Here is a 23,336-nt window from a genome sequence, read left to right as displayed (position 1 = left end):
CCGAGTAACTGGACTCCTCACCCTTCTACTTTCTGCCCTTTAAGGCCTTCCCATTTTTCCCAGGAAAAAATCCAAAGCCCTGCCTGTGGCCCCTGAGCCTCTGAGCAGTTAGACCCCTGTCCACATCTCCAGCTTCATTGGATACCACCCTGCCTCTCATTCTCTGCTCCAGCCACATTGGCTTTCTCTCAGATGCTTGAGCACACTGTTCCTCCTGCCACAGGGACTTTGCACTTGCCAGTCCTCTTTTCTGCCTCCACTCTGCCATCTCCGACACCCTTACCAGCTCACAGCCAGTGCATCCTTCAGGTCTCAGCTCAAGTCACTTCCCCGATGACCATCCCGGGACAAAGGGGATCCTGTGCCATAGCCCCCACTTCACCCCCACTTTCTCCTTCATTGCACCTATCTCAGTGATACTTTATGTTCACTGGAATGACCATTTGTAAATGACCATCTCCCCACCCCCTCCTCCAGACTTTAAATTGCACGAGGTCAGACGCCAGGGCACCTTAGCTCACCACTGAGTCCTCAGAGCAGAGAAGAGGGTCTGGCACATTTAGGTGCTCAGTAAACACTTAGTACGTAGCCATCCCCATGCTGCCCTCCAGGGAAAGTCCCACTGGGCACGTTCTGGGCTCTCCTTTGCAGTTCTGGGAGGATGATGAGCTGGCGTCCATGGAGCACAGCCACCCAGTGAGATGGAGAGCTAATATATCCCCCTATTGGAAGAAAACAATGATGAGCCTCAGAGAGACGGGGAGAACTGGCCCAAGGTTGCACAGCTGAGAAGGGGCAAGGGCAGGATTTGCACCCAGGCCTGGATGACCCCGGGACCTAAGCTCTGAACCCTCATCTCCCAGCTTTGGTTTGGTTTGTCTACTCCCTGCGCAGGACAGTTTCATATGTGAAGGGATTCATCATTTAGGGGACAGAAGACTGGACCTCATGTCACCAGCCTTTTTGATGTTTTCTTCTTGCTCTGTGCTGGTTCCGAAGGCAGAGCAAGACGGAGTCTGTTGCTGACCTGTTCTTGGGGCTACTTGCCCTGCTGGCGGCCCTCAGCACATTGCTTTGCAGAAGGTACTCACATCTTAGAGAAGCCACATCTGACTGAAGGAGTCATTGCCCCTAGCAGCTTTGGACATGCTTGGGGAGGCTCTGGCCTTGGGTAGGCCTTGCAGGGGGTTACAGGATGCTGAGGTAGCGGGACTCATTTCACTCACTGCCCCCTCCCTATGTTACACATGAGTAAAGTGAGGCCCAGGAAAGGGAGGGAATTCATCCAAGGTCATTGAGTAAGTTTCAAAAGCAAAATGAGAAGCTGGACAGTGTCACTCAATTTGCCTTGAGGTCTCACTGGTGAAATGGGGACAGGGAGAAGTTTCTTTGTCTCTACCAGTCTATCATGATATCTGAAATCTCACCATGATTTCTTTTGTATTAGAGAAATTCTACTAGTTTTCTAACAAAATGAAAATACCCTTGGATAGGTGAAGTGGGAAGGAGAGCCTAAGTCATAACCTCAAACCACTTTTTCATTCATGTCTCCATCCATCCCCTTCTATCTCCATCTCCATCTATCCACTTATCTGTCTCTCCAACCATTCATCCACCCACCCACCCATCTACCCATCCACCCACATATCCATCCACCCACCCATGCATCAATCCACCTACCTATCCATCAACCCACTCATGCATCCATCCACCCATTCATCCATCCCTTTTACCATATTCTCACTGAATACCAATTCTGTGACTAGCTCTTTGGGATAGAGAGATGCACATGACTTAGGTCAGGCCTCTGCAGAGCCCCCAGTACCGTAGAGGCAGCAGGTCTGTAAAGCCACATTTCCCCTGCACCACGAGGACCATACTAAGGGAGACACCCACCGCCTGGCTTCACAAAGAAGAGATGGCCAAACAGAAAGACCTTGATCCTGAGTTCCTCATCCCAGCTCTTGCTATTAACAAGCTGTTTGTGCTTGGAGAAGGCAACCCCCCTCTGGACTCTGTACCCATTCGTGATGTGGGCAGGATGGACTAGGTGAGCATTTCCCAGACTGCAGTCATTCACATACCTCCTCCTCACCTGTAGATGAGATCACCTGTCCTAAAAAGTACTTCATGTTTTATTCAAATGAGCACACTTTATTTTTAACCAAAATACACTTTAGAATGAAATCTTATTGCTACCATAAATGGAAAAAAATGATAACAGCTGTCATAAATAGAAAGTAACCATAAAAATACTTAAAAAAAAAAAAAGACGGCGAACTTCTGGTTCAGTGTCAAAGTGGACATTGCTGCCTATCGGTGGAGGCCTGCTCTCCTGGTTAAGAAAATAACTTAGCGAGAGGGTGGGGAGATGTTAGAGTCGAGAGAGGACTGCACAGAGCCCCGCCCCTTGCTGCCAGAGGGGTTTCCCCACAGTGTCCCTGACTATCTCAGGGTGGCAGTCGGGGAGGGGGTCACCCAGAGGGTCCCTGAGTGTGAACGCCACTCCTGCCCCAGAGATGCTGCCCCCGGGAAAGCACCAGGCTGCTCACCACCCTGGCCCGTCTCTCCTGCGCCCTCTGGATGTGCCTGGGCCTGCCCCCTCCCAAGAACTCACCCTCCCTTGCAGGCCTCCCAGAAGCCAAGGGTCAGGAAGCTGTGAGGTGGATTCTGTAACTCAAACCAGGTGGTATCTGCTTCAAATCCTGGTAGAGGAGAGAAACCAATATGGAAATCTGAAGCCAGCCCATCCGCTAGCTCTGCGGCGTCAGGTGCTGCCTGTCACTCAGAATGGACCGTGACCCGTTCTAATCTTACCATCAGCCACCAGACTCCTCCACCCTGTCTCCATCCCCCTCCTCCCTTGACCCAGGGCCTCCAAAGCTCATGACCCTGTGGGGTCCCCAGGGCATAGCCTTCCTAAAGCTCCCTGAGGCGTTATCAAGTCCAATCAGGAAAAAATGTCTCTTAGACACACAAAGCTGGAAGTACCCCTCACTCTTCTTGCCCTGGGAGGCAGGTGGTATGTAGGAGCCCAGAGATCCAGGTTTGGGGTATACTGGGTTCTGATGGCTCCCTGCACCCTGAAGTTCTGGGGGCGGTGGAGCCTCCTGCAGCAGCTGACTTCAAGGGTATTATTTACTAGAAAAAATGTTCCATTTTGGACTCAGATTTCAGAAGGATATTTGAAATGCTGAACCTGCTGCCAGCTCTGCTGAGGACACAGAAAAACCCACTTTCTCATCTGGCCTTGGCTCCTGGCCTTGGAGGAGGGGTCATCTTTGTGTTGCCAAGCCCCAGCCCCCCAGATCTGAATAGCCAAGACAGAAAAACCCAGAAGGGGGGAAAATGCTTTAAGAAAATATAGTTCTGGGCTTTGCCTTAGAAAGTGCTTTTTCTCTCTAATTAGTAGTCTCTCATCATTCATTCATTCATTCATTCATTCCACCAGGCTGGTGTTTGACAAGCTCCTGTAGGTTATATATAGCTGGTGTCCCTCTCGGTACATGTCCCTTGTAAAATATTTTAAACATCACCCCTGTATTCAGACGTATTTATTGAGCACATACTGTGTGTTTCAGGCACTGAGCTTGTCAAGTCCTGAACACACCAGTGGTCCCTCCTTTGTGAGCTATGGTTCCCTGTAGGAGGAGACACACCCATGATTGCAAGGCAAGGACAGCTGTGACACAGACCCAGACATGGTGCCTGCCGTAGGAGCTGGAAGAGGGCACACTCACCTCTTGGCCAGAAATGCAACAGAGACATTTTGGAAAAATTACCCAGAGGGTGAAATTCCATACCCCAGGCTCTTATTAAATCCTCTTATTGATAGAGCAGGGAGGTGCCTGAGAGATCTTTGAGGCCAGCATTTCTAAAGTGGGTTCTGAGGAATGCTAGTGTTGTGGGTATTAAGAGACACAGCTCCAAAAACAACTCCAGAGTCAAGTTCGTTTGGGAAATGCTGGGTCCAGGAAAACTGAGCCTGTTTTTATGTTGCAGCACGTTGATCAGAGCCTGATGTGTTCGTGGCTTGTGAAATCTAGAAGGGTGGCAGGGGCTACAGCATGAAACCTGGTCCCCTATTCTAGGGAGACTCTCAAAAGGCCAGTGCTCCCTAGAGCTTGCTCTGGGGGATTCTAATCTACTCCAACCTGCTGGTCACAGATGAGGAAACTGACCTAGAGAGTAGCCAGCACTTGGCCAACATCTAGGGAGCAGGGGCTGAGCTGGGGCCAGAACCCAGGGCTCCTCCCCTGCAGGCAGGTTGGTTAGGGCATGTGGTTGGCCTTTTGACTGGTAGTGGCACATGAGAAGCACGGAATCCATGTGGGCTGAAGCAATCCTGGGAAGGTCCCTAAAGGAGGTAGAATGTGCACCAGAGAGTCCAGGCCCCCTGGGAGCCAATGACTCGTGGCTTTATTGGCTCAACCGTGGTATCACTGAGAACCAGACACACACTAGAACCTCATCAAAGCCCACTTTGCTGAGAAGGGACTGCAGGATGGGGCAGGCCTTCTATGTGAGGAGATTTGTCCTTGAACTCACAAAGGATGGACACACTTGGAGGTGTATTTTCCGGATCCCCTCTTCTGGAGAGCTTCCTGTGATTGCTTCCTCTAATCAAAATGACCCCCTGCCCCTGCACTCTCAGTCTGGGTGTTGTGTAGTGTCATTTTACCCTGACTTCATCTTCTTCACGACTTCTCTCTCTCTCTCTCTTTTTTTTTTTTTTTTTTTTTTTTTTTTTTTTGGTAGCGTGAGATCCCCACTAGGTTTTAAGCGATTTGAGAACAGAGCTGGTGGCTTATTCTTCCTAGCTTTGGTGGATATTTATTACGAATTCACTGTGTGCTGGGCACAGCCCTCCATGTTTTCCCTCCATCCTCTCATTCACCTTCACCACTGTCCTCACCAGTAGCTGTTTCTATTCCCATTTTGTGGAGGAGAAAACTGAGGCACAGGAGGTTAAAGTGACTTGTTCCTGAACATGGGCCAGTGACTTGTTCCTGCTCTCCTGGGCCAGTGACCTAAAGCCTGGGGGTTGGGGACACCGCCCCAGGGCCATCCTCCAAGCTTAGCCCGGTTCACTGGAAGAGGATCCAGGGCACGAGGTGCAGTCATCTGCAGGTTAGAAGAGCTAGAGCTGTAGACGGACAGCCGGCGTGGCCTTTGGGCCCCATCCCCACCTCCCTGTGCCCAGACTTGCCCCAGGCCTTCTGGAGACCCAGTCTCACTTACCCTCATGTCCCTGCAGAACTTTCCAAGCTGGGGGTCTCGCAGTTTTCCCACCTATAACCCCTCACCCTAGCCCTTCACCTGTATTTATGGACAGAAAAATGTGAACGCAGGATTCATAGCTGCTGTCAGTGTGGATCACATGTTAGCAGTGGTGACACCCAAGCACACCCTCCCTGAAGTCCTGGCCAGGCCAGGGCCGGGGTCTCCTTTCTTCCATAATTAAAAATTCACCAGCGAGGACAGATTGCTCATCAATCTTTCATCCCAGCAGTCCCCGTTGGGGAAGACAGGGCCCTGCCATTGAGCAGCCTGGCCACCCGCAGATGGGGCCCTTGCCATTGTGTGCCCGAGTGCTCCCCACCAAGGCCCTGCAATCCTAGGGAGGCCCTTGAACGTCACCAAAGGGCACTGAGGGTGACAGGTGGCTGATTCTGCTTCCTGCCTCGTGTGGGCTGAGAGGTCAGGTAGAGGGTTGGAAAATAAGCATGTAGAACGAAATAGAGCGTCTAAATAACCGCAAAGCTGGTCCTAGCCAGTTAAGACTGTGGCATGTATACACTGCAAAGCTGTTAAAGAGATTAGCTCTTTTTTAAATTTTTTTTTATTGTAGTTGATTTACAATGTTCTGTCAATTTCTGCAATATATCGAAGTGTATATATCAGGGGTGCAAATATATACATTCTTTTTCTCACATTATTCTCACATTATTCATGTTCTCATAGGAGATTGAATATAGTTCCCTGGGCTATGCAGTAGGGCCTCATTGCTTATCCACTCCAAATAGAATAGATTGCACCTACTAACCCCAAACTCCAGTTTATCCCACTTCCTCCCCCTAGGCAACCACAAGTCTGTTCTCCATGTTCATGACCTTGTTTTTTGTTTTTTCTGTCGACAGGTTCATTTGTGCCATATATCATATTCCAGATATAAATGATATCATATGATATTTGTCTTTCTCTTTATGACTTACTTCACTTAGTATGAGAGCCTCTAGCTCCATCCATGTTGCAGCAAATGGCATTTTTGTTCTTTTTTATGGATGTGTAGTATTCCATTGTATATATTTACCATGACTTCTTAATCCACTCACCTGTCAATGGACATTTAGGTTGTTTCTGTGTCTTGGCTGCTGTGAATAGTGATGCAATGGACATAGGGGTGCATGTATCTTTTTTGATGAAAGTTTAGAACTCCATATGACCCCACTCCTGGGCATATATCCAGACAAAATGTTCATTCAAAAAGAGATTATCTCTTTAATTGTTGTTACCGCAAAAACCAAATAGTCATTATGTGATGTGATGCAGGTATTACCTAATGCGACTGATCCTCACTTTGCCATATGTTAAGCATATCAAGCAACACATGTACCTTAAACTTACATAACATTAAATCAATTTTATCTCAGTAAAGCTGGAAATATATATTCCCTCCACATTCTGATCAAGTGGGAGAGTTCATTTAAAAACTCCCCACCAACAACAGAACACTTCACAAGATAAGGTGTGTGAGGACCTCAGCATGGGGCCAGCTTGGAGAAAGCATCCTTGTCGCTAGTGCTCGTTATTATTATTATCATCTATATTGTTGCCACCGCTCCAGAACTCACCTGTCCTGCTGATCTAAGGCATGTCATGTTCAGTAACCCCTCTGGGATCACCTTCCTCATCTGTAGCATGGGAATCATTGCCTCACCAATGTAGGATGAGGAGTGGATGAACCAGGACCCCTTGATATTGGTGCTTACTAGAAAAATCATTATTGAGAAAACTGAACCTGACACTGGTCTTCTGACACAGCCCAGCCCTTGTGTGTCCCAGGCTGGGGGCAGGGACAGCCTGGCAGTCCAACAATATACCAGCTTCCTACTTTCTGATTGTGTGACCAGCGTGAGCCTCCCCCTCTCCTGGCCTCAGTTTCCCCATCTTATAGAGCATGTGCCGGAGCAGGTGATCTGAGAGCCACTTCCAGCTCTGGGTTCCCTGAAACTCTGCACGTGGCTGCTTCTTGTCAGGCTCGTGTTTTTCCCAGAAGGGATATGGGGATGGAGCTCTCAGCTGGCCGCCTTTCCCCGTGACTGCTCTGTGGCAGCCTTGTGCCTGTGGGTTTCCTGCAGCTCTGCCCCCAGATCTCTGTGAACTCTGGGCTAGGCTGTCTTTCTGGGAAGGGGACAGCCTGGCTCTGAAGTGGAGGAATTTGATGGGTGTCTGGTGAGGGTGGACAGGGATCCAGGTGCTGGAGGATGGGGCAGAAGGCTCAAGATCATGCCAGGTGAGCAGAACAGAGGCTCTGAAAGGATTGGCACCAACTAATAGTCCTTGGAATGGAGCCCAGCTTCTGACACCTTGAAGGACCTGATCAGCTTCAGCTTAGGGCCTGAGGGGTGTGGATGCTGTGGGTGAAATGGGTGCAGGAAGCAGGGCCACTGTGCTGGACAACTGCCATTCACCCCCTGGAGACCCACTGTCTGCCCTTCTCCACCCCGCCCTGTGCAGGAGGGGACCTGCAGGGCTGCACCCACGTGCTCCCTCCCCTACTGGCTTCCTGTTGGCTTTGGCCAATGGGGAGCCCTAGTAGACTGTGGAATTGGGGCAGGGGCTGGCTGCATGCCTGGACCACAGGTGACAACTCCTGCCAGGGGTCTTCCCACGCAGCCTGCTCTATGCCTGGGCCTGGCAACTATTTCTGCCTCCCACCCTGTTCCAGACTAGGGATGGTAGCAGGGGACCCCCCACTTTTGCTTCCACTGGGGAGCTGCCCCATCCTGTCCACAGCTTTATCAGGAGGTCCTTTATGAACCCCTCAGATCTGCTTGATGCAGCCTCCTAGAGTGGAGAGCAGGGGTATTGGAAAGGGAGACAGCAAGGCCTCCCACCCAAAATTTACCCGGAGCCTGACTCAGTCTTCTCACCCTTGATTTCTCCAAGGGACTGGCCTGGCGTTCCCCCCACCGTCCAGAATTCCCAGTGTATGTGTCTGAGCAGAGAAGGGGAGAGTCGGGGACAGAGCAGCCTGGGCTGTGCAGGTCCTTCAGTCAGATGCTAGCACAGGGCTGCTCACTCCAGGCGGGCAGGCGGGCGGGGGGGCGGGATTGGGAGCATCTGTGGGCTAGAGGCCAGCGCCACGTGGCTGCAACCCATCACTGTCCTCTTTGCACATGGCCCAGAGGGGCGGCTCTCCCCAGAGAAGCTAGAATGCCAGGCTTTTGTGTGCAATTCCTCAGTTTCTAAATACTGGGATCTGTTCAAATATTAAATTTTAAACACATATTAAAATTTAAATAGCCAGATCTGGATCCCTAGTCATCAGTTTGTGACCCAGAAAACATAAGCCCCTCTGACAGGCCTTTCTGATCTTTGCTTGTAGGTTTCCCACACTTGGAACGCAGACCAAGCGCCGCCCAGCAGGCAGGTGAATGTGAGGTCCAAGACCTCTGCTCCACCCGGGGGCTCCAAATCCTCACCTGCACTACTTCCCCACCGTTAGTGGCCCCGATTAGGAAACACCTGGTTTGCAAACCACCTGTCGTACTGTCCATCACCTCACACTCCCCTCCCCTCCCACCGCCTGCACCACCCCAGCCTCCTTAACCCCTCCCAAGACGAAGCTCTGGGCAGCCACTCCCCAAACCCTGTGGACCAGTGGGGAGCAGGGGAGGAAAAGGAAGCAAGAAGCAGGTCTGAAGCTGCGGTTTGGGCACATTTCCTGCAGGTGTGACTTTCCCCCATTCCCACTCGCCGTAGAGCCTGCATGTTGTCACTTTACCTTGCTGTGATCCTCTCCCGAAATAGAGGGGCACTTGGCTGAGTCAGTGTCCTTTTGAGATAGAGAGTATTGTTCCTGTGGATTACGTGGCTATCATTTCAGTCATTCACACTCTAGTATCTTTTAACGCTGTCAGATTATTTTCCAATTATTATCTCACTGAGGTCAGCCACACTGGGGGGTATTATTGACTTGGGGACTTGAGAAGGGGCAGCCCTGTGTCATGGGGCCTGGGAGCCAGCAGACATCTGTCCCAGGAGCTTCGCAACTGTTTGTCCGTCCATTTATAAACATTTGGAGATGCTGCCCCTTTGCCTGGGGGACTGCCTGGGAGTTCTGCCAGTGGCCCTGGGCTTCCATGTCCCTGGCAACCTCAGAGAATCGGAGAAATTGTCCTTTCATGGGGTGGGTGTGGGCAGAGCTGGCTCCATTCCTCAGTGGAGTCAGCAGTGGCTCCAGGATGTGCGATAGGAGAGAACCTTCACCCAACCCCGGCTCCGTCAGCATCTGCGTCACTCCTTGGGAAAGGACTAAAGGAGTGAAAAGCTTCTGTCACCTGTAGGTCAGTTCCTAGAGAATGGGCTATTTGAGTTGTCTGTGTTTTCCAAGTTTTGGGTACTAAATGTACGTTACTTCCACTCCCCCCTGCCCAAATGCTGCCTGGAGCCATCTAGTAACTCATGGGCACGCTGGCCCTGCTGTAGAAATTCTCTGACTTAATTAGCCCCACAGCTTAACAGGGTTTGGGGAGCCAGACATGGGGCAGGTATGTTTTGATGGAGATGGAAAGTGATTGTGGGGAGGGATTATAGATCTGTCAGAGGGGAACATGGCCTCTTCCTCAGCTTTTGCTGTGATTGGGAGCTAGAGAGCCACGCCACGGCCATCTTCCAGGTATCACGTGGACTTGGTTGTTCCCTCCATTGAGGGGCTTCTCACCTGAGGCTACAGTGACCCCTTCCCCTCCACACTCAGCTTCTCCCAAGCAGGGCCCTGCCACCTCACTCTGAGTTCCTGGACCTCAGCAAAGCATTACTGTGTGGGGGAACTAGGACTTGCTGAGTCCTGCCGTGTGCAGAGACGTTGTGAAGAATGTGGCAGGAACCTTTCACTTCAGTTCACCCTGAGAACAAGATGGAGCATTTCCCCTCATTCTGCAGGGGAGAAAACTGAGGCTCAGAGAAGAGAGTGACTCGCCCAGGGTCACCCAACTAGGGAGATGCAGGATTGGAACTCAAGTTCATGTGACTTCAAAGACCTTGTTTTTCCACCACAGTCCTGTGAAAGCAACGTCATGTTTTTAAAAGGCTGGAAAGTACAAACAACCATATATTCACAGTTTTAGCCCCTTACACCACAGGTGTTTGGGGTGTTTTTTTGTTTTGTTTTGTTTTGGTTTTTTTTTTAATTCTTCCTGCTTTTATCTATATTCCTGTTTGCTTTGGCACATACCTTGCTGCTTCCTTCTCTAGGCTGTCACAACACTGCAGCTGTCTCATAAAGTCACTGTAGCAATGAGAATTGTGATCCAGATGGGCCAGTGGCCAGGAGGGCCTGTTGACCATCACCTGGTGGGGGCAGGTGGGCTTTGCAGACCTGGGACACACCCTGGCTCTCCTAGCCGCATAGCTAGTGTCTGACATCGCCATGAGATAGAAAGGCAGAAGAAGACACCAGGCTGGGAATGGTCCTGGAGCTGTCCTGCTCGGCTGCCTATGCTTGAGTCAGAACCATGTCCCACAAACCCTGCCCTAGACCAAAAATGCTCTTGGTCTTTGGATCCAGACAAGACTGAATTTCAGTCTTGATGCTTCCTTCCCTAGCTGCCCATAGCCTTGAACAAATGAGTGACTCTCTCTCCCTCTGTGCCTCAGTTTTCTCATCTGTAAAATGAGTACCCACTCCAGAGCATTGCGAATACAACCAGGACGCCTCTCCTTCCCTTCCTATGTGACCAGGCTCTCCCCAAAGGGCAACTTTGTTGTAGTAGAGATGGGAATCATTGCCTTGTGTTTACAGTCAACCTAGGTTTTCTCTGCTCTTTCTTATTTTTCACCTTTTTTTTTTCCATTTTTCTTTCCAGGATGTCTAAAATTACTACATAGACTCTTGGGAGCTTTTAATATGTGTGGTCAGAAGTTGCTATACCCCTAAAAGTGATATGATCTACTAAAAAGTTTTAAACATTTTTTTTTTTAATTTCCACTTTCAAAATGTGAAAAACCAGTCGTTTTACCTCTAGGAACTCTGCTTTGAGGAAATAGCCCAAGATGTGTAGCAAGATTTATCTACAGGGATGTTTATCACAGCATTGTTTATATTAGCCTAAAAATGGAAACAGCAAAGTGTGGGGTGAGCTCATCACAGCACAAGCAGAGGGTAGAAGATTCTGGGCAGTCATCGAATGTGACATCTGAGATGGTCTTTTTTTTTTTTTTTTTTTTTTTTGTCTTTTTTTCATCTTTTCTAGGGCTGCTCCTGCGGCATATGGAGGTTCCCAGGCTAGGGGTCTAATTGGAGCTGCCAGCCTATGCCAGAGCCACAGTAACATAGGATCTAAGCGGTGTCTGCAACCTACACCACAGCTCACGGCAACGCCGGATCCTTCACACACTGAGCAGGCCAGGGATCAAACCCGCAGCCTCATAGTTCCTAATCGGATTCGTTAACCACTGAGCCACAATGGGAACTCCATGAATTTTAAAAATATGGGGGAAATGGTCATATTTCAGTGTTAAGAGAAAAGGCAATTTGCCAAAATTGATTTAAACTGCATTTTTTAAAAATAGAAAAGAATATAGGTAAGCAAGGTGTTGAGAGAGAGGCGAGAAAGAGAATAAGGGAGAGAAAAAATTGGGTAAACAGACACTAGAGTCAGGGAGAGAATAACAGGTGACTTTTGTTTCTTTCTGCTTTTTGGGATTTTCTAAATTTCCCACCATGGCATGTTCACTGTTTATGTAATCACAAAGAGTAGTTACCATTAAGAAAAAACTATCTGCCCCACCAGCGTGTATGTGTGTGTGTGTGTGTGTACGTTTTTCCAGTCAGCTATGTAAGAAGGATGTTATGTTGGCACTTTCCATTATAAAGGGTTCTTTTTTTCAAAACATCTTTTATTTACCCAAGGCCAGTTGCTTTCAAGTAGTGTTCTGTCCCCAGAATGTGGTTCTGGAAGAACTGGCTTCATGCACCACCCGACACACCACAGCCTGGGGGCCTTAAACAACAGGCATTTATTGTCTTAGAGTTTTAGAAGCTGGAGGCCCAAGATCAAGACTGGTTTCTTTGGAGGCCTCTCTCCTTGGACCATAGATGGTTGTCTGCTCCCCGCTTCCTCCCGCAGTCTCTCTCTCTGTGTCTGTGTCCTGATCTCCCTTCTTATAAGGACACCAGTCATATTGTATTGGGGCCCACCATGTGACCTCCCTCATTTACCTTAATCACCCCTTTCAAGACTTTGTCTCGAATACAGTAACATTATGAGGTACTGGGGGGTGAGGGCCTCAACCCATGAATTTGGGGATCACACTTCATCCCATCACAGCAGCAGCCTGTTCCTGGTGACTGTAGCCGTTCACTCTCCAGAGCCCTGAGTTTGATGCTGGAGTGGGAGAAGAGCTGTCGATGGAGAGCACACTGCCCTCGACTTTAAGTGACCCTGGCAAGGTGTGGGGTGGACCCCTAAGATGAGCAGGGCTCTGGGTAACACCTCCCCTTTCCAGCAAGACCCAGAATTAAAAGTACAGCCAGTCTCAGCAGAGCCCATTTCCCACAAGTGGCTGTTCAGAGACAGAGAAAGAGTTCAGCAGCCCACGAAAGTGAGTTTTACCAAGAAACTCTCAAGCACATCTCCTGCTGCGAGAAGTGGTGACTTAGCTATCTGCAGTGGTTCAAATGGGCTCCTGGATATTCAAATTCAAATTCAAAAAATCGCTTTTCTTGGAGTTCCGATTGTGGCACAATAGGATCGGTAGCATCTCTGCAGCACTAGGATGCAGATTCCATCCAAGGCGATGCACAGTGGGTTGAAGAATCTGGCATTTCCACAGCTGTGGTATGGGTCACAACTGCAGCTTGGCTCTGATCCCGGGCCCAGGAACTCCAAATGCCACAGGCAGCCAAAAAAAAAAAAAATTTTTTTTTTGGAGTTCCTTGGTGGCCTAGTGGCTAAGGACCCAGCATTGTTACTGCTGTGGCTCGGATTCAATTCCTGGCCCGGGAACTTCTGCATGCCACAAATGCAGGCAAAAAACTTTTTTTTTCCTCAATGTCCTCTCAAAAGTAATGTTGCTGTATAAAACCAACAGTGGGGAGAAGGAATAGGTCAGGCAAGTCAGGTGTGGAAGAAGAAGCAAAGCTGATAAGAGTATGAGAGAGAACATCACTCAGACTGAGAGAGACAGTGAAGCCAAGGCAGACATCCAATGGCAGGCAGGCCACTTAGGTTTAAGCTAGAAGGCAGTAGGGAGCTATAGCAAGTTCTTTTTTTTTTTTTTTTTTTGGTCTTTTTTGCTATTTTTGGGGCCGCTCCTGTGGCATATGGAGGTTCCCAGGCTAGGGGTCTAATCGGAGCTGTAGCCGCCGGCCTACACCAGAGCCACAGCAACGCAGGATCCATGCCGCGTCTGCAACCCACACCACAGCTCACGGCAACACCAGATCGTTAACCCACTGAGCAAGGGCAGGGATCGAACCCGCAACCTCATAGTTCCTAGTCGGATTCGTTAACCACTGTGCCACGACGGGAACTCCTATAGCAGGTTCTTGAGCTAAAATGAGAATCAAGCTAAGAGAGGCCAGAAAAAATCTAGTTAGGAGAAAAATCTAGTTAGGAGGCTTTGCAGAAGTGTTGAGATGAGGGTCTATATAGACGTTCTGGAAGAACTCCAGAGGAGATTTGGGAGAGGTTGTTAGTGCTCTTTCACTTATCTGAGCCTTTCCCATGCCCTTCTGCCTACTCCATGCCCATCTTGGTAAACTCCTACGTATCCTTGAAGGCCCCCATTTATGGAGCCCCTCTGCCTAGAAACTTTTCTTGACCTCCCAGGAAGTCACTCCTCCTCCTGCAGTGCCACCAGGAGAACACTGGCATACCACATCATGAGGGCCTGTCTGCACACCTCCCTGTTTGCTGCCAGGCCTCATTAGTCTGAGAAGTAGGTCCTCAGAAAGAGTCGGTGGCATAAGGTTGATGATATAAAGGAAATCAGTGATTGGATGTAAGCTAAAGAAGTAGTAGAGCATAAGAGGTTCAAAAATGGTTCAAGGGTGACAATTTGACAAGTTATCTAGTTGTTACTATGGATTGTGGCTCTGGTATGAGAGGAATGGGCAAGGCAGACATGGTCTTTTCCTTGTGGAGCTTACAGCCTAATGGCAGAAACAGATAGCAAAATAATAATTATAATGCGATGGGTGCTATGAAGCCCAGTCTGCTATGAGAGCTTAATGGTGGGGAAGGGGTGATGGAATCCATGTGGGCTTCTTTGAGGAAGTGCTTCTTTAAAATGAAAATTGGAGAGTGTGTGTGAGAATGACCAGGTCATAGATGTGAGATGATGGAGCAAGATGAAAGTGAGGCAAAGGGAAGCTCAAATAAGAGGAAAAGGTATTTCTGCAAAGGCACAGCCTGTGCAGAGGTCCTGTGGTAAATGAGAAATAATGGAAACACAGAAGCTGAGCATCACTGAAATACAGAGAGCAACTGGGGAGGCTGGTGAGATGAAAGGTCAGAGGTGAAGGCAGGAGGATAGCATCATAAGGCCATTGTCATCCAGAGGGTTTGGATTTTAGCCTAAGAATATCGGAAACTACTGGAGGGTTATGGGCAGGGAATGATGGGAACAGATTTGTATTTTTAAAAGGCTGACCTGGGTTCTGCTGTGGGGTGATTAGATGGCTGGAGCAGGAGGGGAACCAGTAGTGAGGCTGATGGTGTTGTCCTGGGGGGAAATGGTAGTGGCCTGGACTCGATGGTGGCTGTGGGTGATGAGAAATGAACACAGGAGGATGACCATCAAGATGTGGGCAGAAGGGAGACTCACAGGTGACTCCAGTTTTGGGATTTAGGCAAGGGCAGAAAGACATTCACAGAGATGTTTGGGGGTGCCTTTGCCACACCGAGCCCCAACAATCCAACCACCCCTCAGAGGAACTTTGACTCATAGTGACCCCGGCAGGTTGGCCAACCAACAAGGACCAAGGTCAGTCCAGGAAGGTGGAAAGACCACCTGCCTGAGGCCCCTTGTCAGGGGTCAGGCTGGACGCAGGACTGTGCCCAGGATTTCAGAGTTGTCAAGGGACACTTGATGAGAAAATTTGGCTGCATAGTGCACAACAGCTTGGTTTAGCATTTTCCTCTGATTCAGCAAAATCTCCTCCCTCTGCGTCTTTCCTGGGAGAGTAAAAATTGGCCATTATTCCTAGAGATCAACTTAGTACTGATTTTATTTCTTGCCTAAATGTCCTGGGCTCCTTGCCCTGGTGGATATTAGCACAGGAGTAAATTAAGTAATATCCACTGGGCCTGCTTCCATCTGCCTCTCACGGGACCTCATGGCAACTCTGAGACACAGGCAAGGAGGTAGTATTAGCATTCTCCCCATTCCACAGATGACAAGACTAAGGCTCAGGGGCAGGCACCATTTGTCCAAAGACACACAACTTGGAGATGGGAAAAACCCAGACTAAAACACAAGCTAGGAAATTCCACGTCCAATGAATTTTTCTCAAGTGTCTTTTTTGCCTTTAACCTCTCAGCAACTTTCGAAGTAAATGACGTGGCATATTTTGCTTTTAGAGCATCTGTTTGTTACCTAGTACCAAAACTTTTTTTTTATTCGCTCAAACTGTTTGAACTGTACTGCCCCATGGTAGTTCCTTTCACATCTATGTAAATAAATCTTTGAAACAACCAGCTTCATATCAAAAGATTTGACGAGACCGCATATCGCATATCACTGGATACCATTCCCAGGATCTGACCAGTTCTCTCGGTGGCACTACTCATCCATTCATTTGGCAGTTAGTTATTGAGCCAGGTGCTAGGAATACAGCAGCCGCCAACGGATGTGGTTTCTGCCCTTACAAGTTGCTGTTCTACTAAGGGAGGTGGACAGTAAGCAGCTAAACAAGCTACTGTCTATTATGCTCTCCAGGCTGTTGAGGAGGATGAAGCCCATGAGAGGAGAGCACCAGGGCGGGGCTGGGAGGTGGAGCAGTTTTATACAAGGTGGTCAAGGAACAGCTCTCTGAGGAGGTGGCCTTTCAGACTGAATGACCGGAATGAGAAATACATTCCAGGTAAAGGGAAAAGCCAAAACCTCGAGGCAGGCCAAAGCTTGTCTGGGGACGTGGAGAAGCCAGGGTGGCCAAAGGGACAGAGCAGAGGAGCACGTGGTGGCAGCTGAAGTCAGGGAAGGAGGTGAGGGGCCGGGTCGGGAGCATTCTGCCTTACCTGCAGGTGGGACGGGGGCAGGCAGGCAAGGTTTGGAGCAGGGGCGAGTGGCTGACTTGTGCATTTCCAGAGCCTCCTGGCTGCTGTGTGGAGAGCAAGCGGTAGCAGGTAAGGGTGGAAGCGAAAAGACCAGGGAAGAGGCTGCAGTGGCGATAGTTCAGGTGAGAGATGCCAGTGGCTGGACTGGGTTCGTGGGGAGAAGTAGCTCGTGTTCTGAACAGATGTGAAGCTTGAACTGATTGGACCCACCCATTCATTGGCCATGGGGGAAGAGGGAAGGAGAAGAATCATGGGTGATTCTTGGGTGCGGTGGGGGATGGGTAGAGTGGTATCCTGACACTGTTGGGGTGCTGACATTCAAACCTAGCACTAACCACCCAGAGTTAACAGAACCCTGAGATAAAGGACATAGTTCCCAACAAGACCATTCCCGTGGTTCCCATCAATATGCCAGCTACAAGGGGCGGTCCCCAGGCTACCATACTTCTGACGGACTGGATACAAACATGGGGGTTCCTACAACCCCTCTAGTTTGGTAATTCACTAGAATGACTCATAGAACTCAGGAGAGTTCTATACTTACTTTTACAATTTTATAATAAAGGATACAGATCAAGACCAGCCAAAGAGATGCATAGGGCAAGGTCTGGCAGGGTCCAGTAGGGGCACATCCACCCCCAGTGCATGGATTGATGACCAACCAGGAAGTGCCACTGAGCGCCAGCATCCAGTTTTTGTCAGGGTTTCATTATCAGGCATGAGCACCTGAGTCGTGATAAACTGCATCTCCATCCCTCCCTTCCCTGGAGGAGGGGTGGCTCAAAGCCCCAGCCTGCCACTTGCCTAGTTTGTCTTTCTGGTGACCAGCCCCCCATCCTGACTCAGCTCATTTACATAAACTCAAGTGTGGTCCCAGGGGCTCATGAACAACAAAGACTTGGGAAATTCTCAGAATTTGGAGTCTCCCTCCCAGGAACCAGAACAAGGTTCCTCCCTCCCAGGTCCAGGGGTTCTGGTTGTGGCTCAGCGGTTATGAACCCAACTGGTATCCATGAAGATGTGGCTTTGAACCCTGGCCCTCCTCAGTAGGTTAAGGATCTGGGGTTGCCGTGAACTGTGGTGTAGGTCGCAGACATGGCTCAGATCCCAAGTTGCTGTGGCTGTGGCTGGCGGCTGTAGCTCCAATTCCACCCCTAGCCTGGGAAATACCATATGCTGCACATGCAGCCCTAGAAAAAAAAACCCAGTCCAGTTCTTTACCATACAGTGGGATAGATGCTATGCCATTTACTAAGACTAGCAGAAGAAAGCAGGCCAGGGATGGGGGCTGGGAGGAGTAGGCTGGGTGGGGAAATAAAGAGTACTGTTTGGGGCATGTTGACTTTAAGATGCTCATTAGACCTCTAAGTGGAGCTGGGGAGGAGCACTTGGATCTATGAGTCTGGAGCTCAGAGAGAGACCATTCTTTAAGCTGTGAGACTGGATGAGATAACTGAGGAAGGAAGTGTCATTAGGGAGGGAAAAAAAAGGCTGAGGGCTGTGCCACAAGACATCTCACAGTTAGTGGTCAGGGAGTAGGGAGCCAGCCCAGGAGACAGAGGAGAGGAAGTGTTGCCTGAGAGGCAGAAGGGGCCCTGGAGAACGCGGGGTCTCCAAGGAGGGGTGAGTGTCTGTGCTAGATGCTGCTACAAGTCAAGGAAGAGGAGGACCAAGAAATGGCCCCATGATTTGGCAGATACAGGGTGGCAAGGACCTGGGAGAGGAGGTGATGGAAGGCAGCTGGATATGCCCAAGGTGGGAAGGTTGGTGAGAAAGTGGAAACAGGGAACAGAGACCCCAGAGGGCCTGTGGGATGTCTCACAGCACGGCTGATCCAAAGAGGATGGTCCAGCGCTATGTGTGGGCCTGGTTCTGGGCCAGGAGATGTAGGCCTCTTCTAGGAGCCAAGAGTGTGGTTGGAGGGAAATGATGGGAATCACTATCCAGGCTGTGGAACAGAGTGAGAAATGGGGTGTGGGTGATAGAAATGTCAAGAGAAGTCACCTCTGCTTGGGAGGGATCAGGGCACGTGTAACACCAGCTCCAGGCATTTTTGCTAAATGCCTGCCTCCTGTGTGCCAGGAACACGCTGGGCCTTGAAATGCATTCTCTAATTTAATGCTCATGGTACCGGTACTATTGCAATTATGCGGGTAAGGAAACTGAAGTTTAGAGAGGTTGGGTCCCTTCTCCAAGGTCACACTCTTAGGAATCACGAGAGATAGAGTTAATGCAGATTATAAAGGGTTTCTACCAGAAAGTAGGGAGAAGGAACAGGCTAAAATTAGAACTCAGAGACAGAAAAGTCTACCTGAATTTGGTGGGCTCCAGGCAGACTCATTTGGGGCAGAAGTGGCACAGGTCCTCAATCCCATCCGAGTCACTCTAGAACATGACTCTGCTCGGCCACCAGCCGTGTGGCCTTTGGCAGGCTCCTCACCCCCAGGCTGCCTTTGTGTGGCTGGAGAAGGGTAATGTCACCCATGCTGGTCAGGGAAGGAAGGAAGGAAACATGGGGAGAAGGATGAGATCCCAGGTGCTGTGTAGACTGGGGAGATGGAGACTCACTTTTGCCTTCAAGAAGGGAACTAGGAATCCTGGCTCCATCAGCCACTTGGAGAACGAGTGACACCTAGAAATTGTCCTTTTGGAAACTGACAAACTGGTTGCTTTACCTGGAAGTCTGTGACCCCACTATTTGATTCTCCTTGTGCAGCAAACATTTGGGTGGTTTGGTCTCAGGTTGTGTGGGCAGCAGCATGCAGAAGGAGCAAAGCACTTAGTGATCTGAGCTAGAGGGTATGACATCCTGCCTTTCCCATGCACACGTGACTTGGAAAGGGTCTCCAAACTGAGAGCTGGGGCCTGGGTTTGAAAATGTCTAGAATTTAGAGGCAGGTGGAAAACGAGTCTGCGGGCTGCTGGCCCCTCCTGCTTTGGGCCACCCACCTCAAGTAGCCACAGGGCTGATTCTTGAAAAGCCAGCACCTCTGGACTCTCCCAGGGGTTCTGTGCTGCCTTCCAGAAACCCTGACTCCCGCACATCCTTGGCTGCAGGCTCTATTTCACAGCTTTCTGGAGCTTCCTTACCTAGTTCTTGGTGTCTCCGTAAGCCCCTTGGGGGACCTGAGGGTGGACCAGTAAGGAGGGAGAAATCACAGTTCTAGAGCAGGCTGAAGGCCAAGCCTGGGGCCTTGCGTCAAGCTAGACACATGCCACTTCATAGGCAGGCAAACTGAGGATCAGAGAGGCTAAAGGGCTTTCCTAGCTGACCCAGACAACAAGAGGAGAAGCAGGATGAGAAGCTGGGTCTTTGGGACACCCCCACCCCCCCAAGCCTGGATGTGGGGTCTACCCACCATTCCCTGGCATGCACACCTTCCACTGAGGCTCTGAGGCTGGTGCCACCATGGATCCCGGCCTGGTCCCTCGACTGGCTTGGCTGTTCCTTTCTCCTTCTCCTCCATCATCTTTGCAAGTCCCAGGGGCCCACTGTCCTCAATTGCAGATCAGGATGGACCCCACTTGGGGAATTCCTTGGCTCAAATCCCGCAAAAGCCCCAAGGTCCTGGAAATGCCCCCGAACTGGGCCACTCCAAATATAGCCAAAGGGAATGAGAGGCTTCAGGATTCTAGGGGCTGGAACTGATTCGTCAGAGATCAGCTAGAAGGAAGGCTTATGCCCTTTGGTTGCCAGGAATGTGATCATCAGTGCTGCAAGGCCAGAGTCTAGAACAGTGAACCCCCCAAAATGATGATTGATAGCCAGATAGGTCGGTGGGTATGTAGGTAGGTAGGGACACAAGAAAAATAAATGGAGGACAAGGGAAGGCAAAAGAACCAGGAATGGTTAGGGAGGGGAGTCTGAGTCACAGGTTTTTCCAGCACTGTGATGAGTCCAGTGACCTCAGGAGCAAGCAGCACAGACTGGTGGGCAGCAAAGGGGGGAGCTCAGTTGGTTGAGGGGTGACCAGCACCACAGGGTCACTCAGTGTCTGGCCAAACAGCCCTCCCACCTTGGAAAAGACCAAACACACTGCGGTGCCCCACCACGTCCACCTCATCAGCTCTGAGTCATCAAAAGATGCTTCAATTACGAGCGAGGCCTGCTACTCGTAAAGTGTTTTGTGCCCATTCCCATTAAAACAAACCCAGAAACCAGGTAGGCAGGGAGCTAGCTCTTATTGGGTTAACCTTTGCTTATCTGGAAGCCCTTCTGCCACTCCTTGCCTTGCACAGACTGTCAGGACCTTCTTGTGCCCCATCCAGCATCATTTTGGTGTTGGCCAATGGTGTACTGTCCAGCCCCCACCAGTGGCCTTTTCTTAGACGTTTGTCTTTAATTTTCTAGTTCTCTTCACGCACACTTGCAAAGCTCCCAGCTTCAGCCAGGTGCGCCGGGAGGCCTGTAGTAGCAGGACTGATCAATGCCGGGAGGCTCCTTGCGGCTGCCAGGGCCGCAGTCCTGGGTGGGGGAAGCTGCGGGCTCTGCAGCAGCAGTCGCCTGCCTCTGCTGCAGGCAGCCAGAGCTCCAGACAGCTCCGTGCCCCACAGACCCCTCCATCCTGGAGCCCTGAAGCCTGGGGCACAGGTGAGGCCCACTCCTCCAGCAGAGCTGGCCTGGGACACACTCTGAGGGGTGAGTGAAGGGCTATGAATACCATGGACCCATGACGGCTGGGAAGTTTTCTGGGACTCCCAGAAAAACAAAGCTGATAAAGCTGTTGCTGTGGAGATTAAAGGAGGAAGCAGCTCAAGAGTCTGTTCCTGGTGATTCTATGAAGCAGCAGCAGGACTTGGCTCTGCCAGCTGTTGAGGTGGCCCAGAATTCTGGGGAAAGAAGGTTGTTATTGGTTCATGCCCAAAGCAAGGTAGTTATAGGACTTCCCCGAAGGACCTTAGTTCCTTCCCTCACTCTTTGCCAGATGTTAACTGAGGCCATTACATGCCAGGCTCCCTGCTTGGCACCAGAATGTGCAAGGGGGACAAGAATGAGGCCTCTACCCAGAAGTGCCCTGGTCTTGCCAGGAGGATGGTTGCTTAAATAACTGTAGTGTCACATCATGCACAATAGGAAAGGGTCTGTCCAAGGGAAGAAGCGGCCAACTGAACTTCACGGTGCTAGAGAAGATTTTATAGGTGAGGGGTCATTTAGATTAGGGCCTGAAGGATGAATAGGAGTTTGGGGGGAGTTGGAGGACAAAAGACAACCAGGATGTTATGAGTGACTACAAAGAAGTCTGAACATACGGAAATGTAAGTGTGTGGTGATAGGTTCAGCAGGCCTGAACAGAGGCTGCGGAAAGTAAGCAGAAACTATTGGGAGGTGAAGGAGTTCAGTCTTGCTCCTGCAGGCAGGTGAGAGACGCTGAAGGTTTTAAAACAGTGGTGTGATGTGGTCAGTGTTACATCCTAGAGTCTGGCTACAGAGTGGATGGAGGAGGGATAAGAAAGACTCCCAAGGAGACTCCTGGAGGCCAGTGCTGTAGACCAAGGTGACCAGGAGAAGAACAGAGGAAGCTCTGCTTTTCTCTGAGCTTGAGCAGCAGGGCAGGGTGAGGGATTCACCTGGAAGAGAAAAGGAGGAGTCTGGGGTGATTTCAAAGTGGACCATGGGGACTGGATGGGTGATGGGGCCTCCCGATGAGAGAGAGGACGAGGGAAGAGGTGGTGGAGGGGGGCAGGAAGGACAAGTAATGAGCTTAGATGTGGCCATGCTGAGCCAGAGAGGCTAGAAGGACATCGCTTTAAGATGGTGTCACCCGCAGGCTTCCTCTCTCCTTATCCACGAGGGCTCCATGGTAGCACCTCCATGCTGAGTCCAGGCCAGATTTATGACCCCCACACCCTGAGATTCCTGGTACTCCGCCATAGTCGCTGAATTGTGGTGTCAGCCATCAGCCAAGCAGTGAGATCTTACCTTGCACCTGCTGTGTGCTTAGCCCAATCTTCACTGCTTGGGAGTAAGTAAACTGGGTGCACGTGTGAAAGAGGGGTGCTGCATCCCCACTGGGGTAGTTTTCCCAAAGCTGAATGCAATACCACTGAGCAGACTGGAGGTGCAGGGCCTGGACTGGAAATCAGGTTTTTAGAATGGCCTTGTGTGCTGGCCATATGTCCAGAGACCCTGGAAGGGGTGGCGCCTGGCTGACCACACATTGCCCTGCCCCCGCCTCCTAGGGATCCTGCTTAGCGGGGTTAGGAGAAAAAGAAACAGAGATTAGGGAAGAGAAATAAATAACAGAAACAAGAAATAGTTTCTAAGGTGGGAAGCCCCATGACAGAAACAAGAAATAGTTTCTAAGGTGGGAAGCCCCAGTGCTGGAGGTTTGGGGGTATCTTGCTTTGTGGGGGATCCCCAGGTCAGAGTCACCAGGACAGACAACTCCATTGTGTTGGGCTCCGTGCTGAGCTTGCCCCTGTCCAGGTGTATTCAGTCCTCACACAAGGAGATCAGGGAGGTGAAGCAATTGGCCAGGGTCACACAGCCAGTATGTAGCAGATCTGGGTTCCTGTCCAAGCTTGGCTGCATCAGGAACGGGGCTTCTCCTCTCCCCCCACCCACCACCATGCCAGTGGTGCACTTTGGTCTCTAGGTGAAGTTGAAAAAGATAGAACTTTTGCCAACACTATGAGACTCATCCCAGAATTACCAAAAATTTTTTTTAAACATAGAATGATTGAGAGCAGCAGAGGGTGTGTGTGTGTGTGTGTGTGTATCTGTGTGTGTACAAACATACTTTATCACACTTATGTATTACTGAGTGCCTACTATGTGCCAGGTCCTGGGGATCCAGCAGTGACTGAGGCAGATTTTGTTCCATTTCT

General features: G+C 50.2%; 1 protein-coding gene across 6 annotated transcripts in view; it reads left to right on the top strand.

Annotated features, from left to right (window-relative positions):
* ATP2B2 (ATPase plasma membrane Ca2+ transporting 2) overlaps positions 1–23,336 on the top strand; it is a 370,618-nt gene that overhangs the window by 71,053 nt on the left and 276,229 nt on the right. For 5 of the 6 annotated variants that reach the window (XM_021069335.1, XM_021069331.1, XM_021069321.1 and 2 more), the window contains exon 2: positions 8,612–8,656. The exons of the other annotated variant lie outside the window; for it this stretch is intronic. The gene's annotated coding sequence lies outside the window, so the exon portion shown is untranslated. The remainder of the gene's footprint in view (positions 1–8,611; positions 8,657–23,336) is intronic. 6 annotated transcript variants of the gene reach the window in all.

Source organism: Sus scrofa, chromosome 13, assembly GCF_000003025.6.
Source record: "Sus scrofa isolate TJ Tabasco breed Duroc chromosome 13, Sscrofa11.1, whole genome shotgun sequence".
Taxonomy (NCBI): domain Eukaryota; kingdom Metazoa; phylum Chordata; class Mammalia; order Artiodactyla; family Suidae; genus Sus; species Sus scrofa.
Note: the sequence above shows the minus strand (reverse complement) of the source record. Positions and strands in the feature narration are given on the sequence as shown.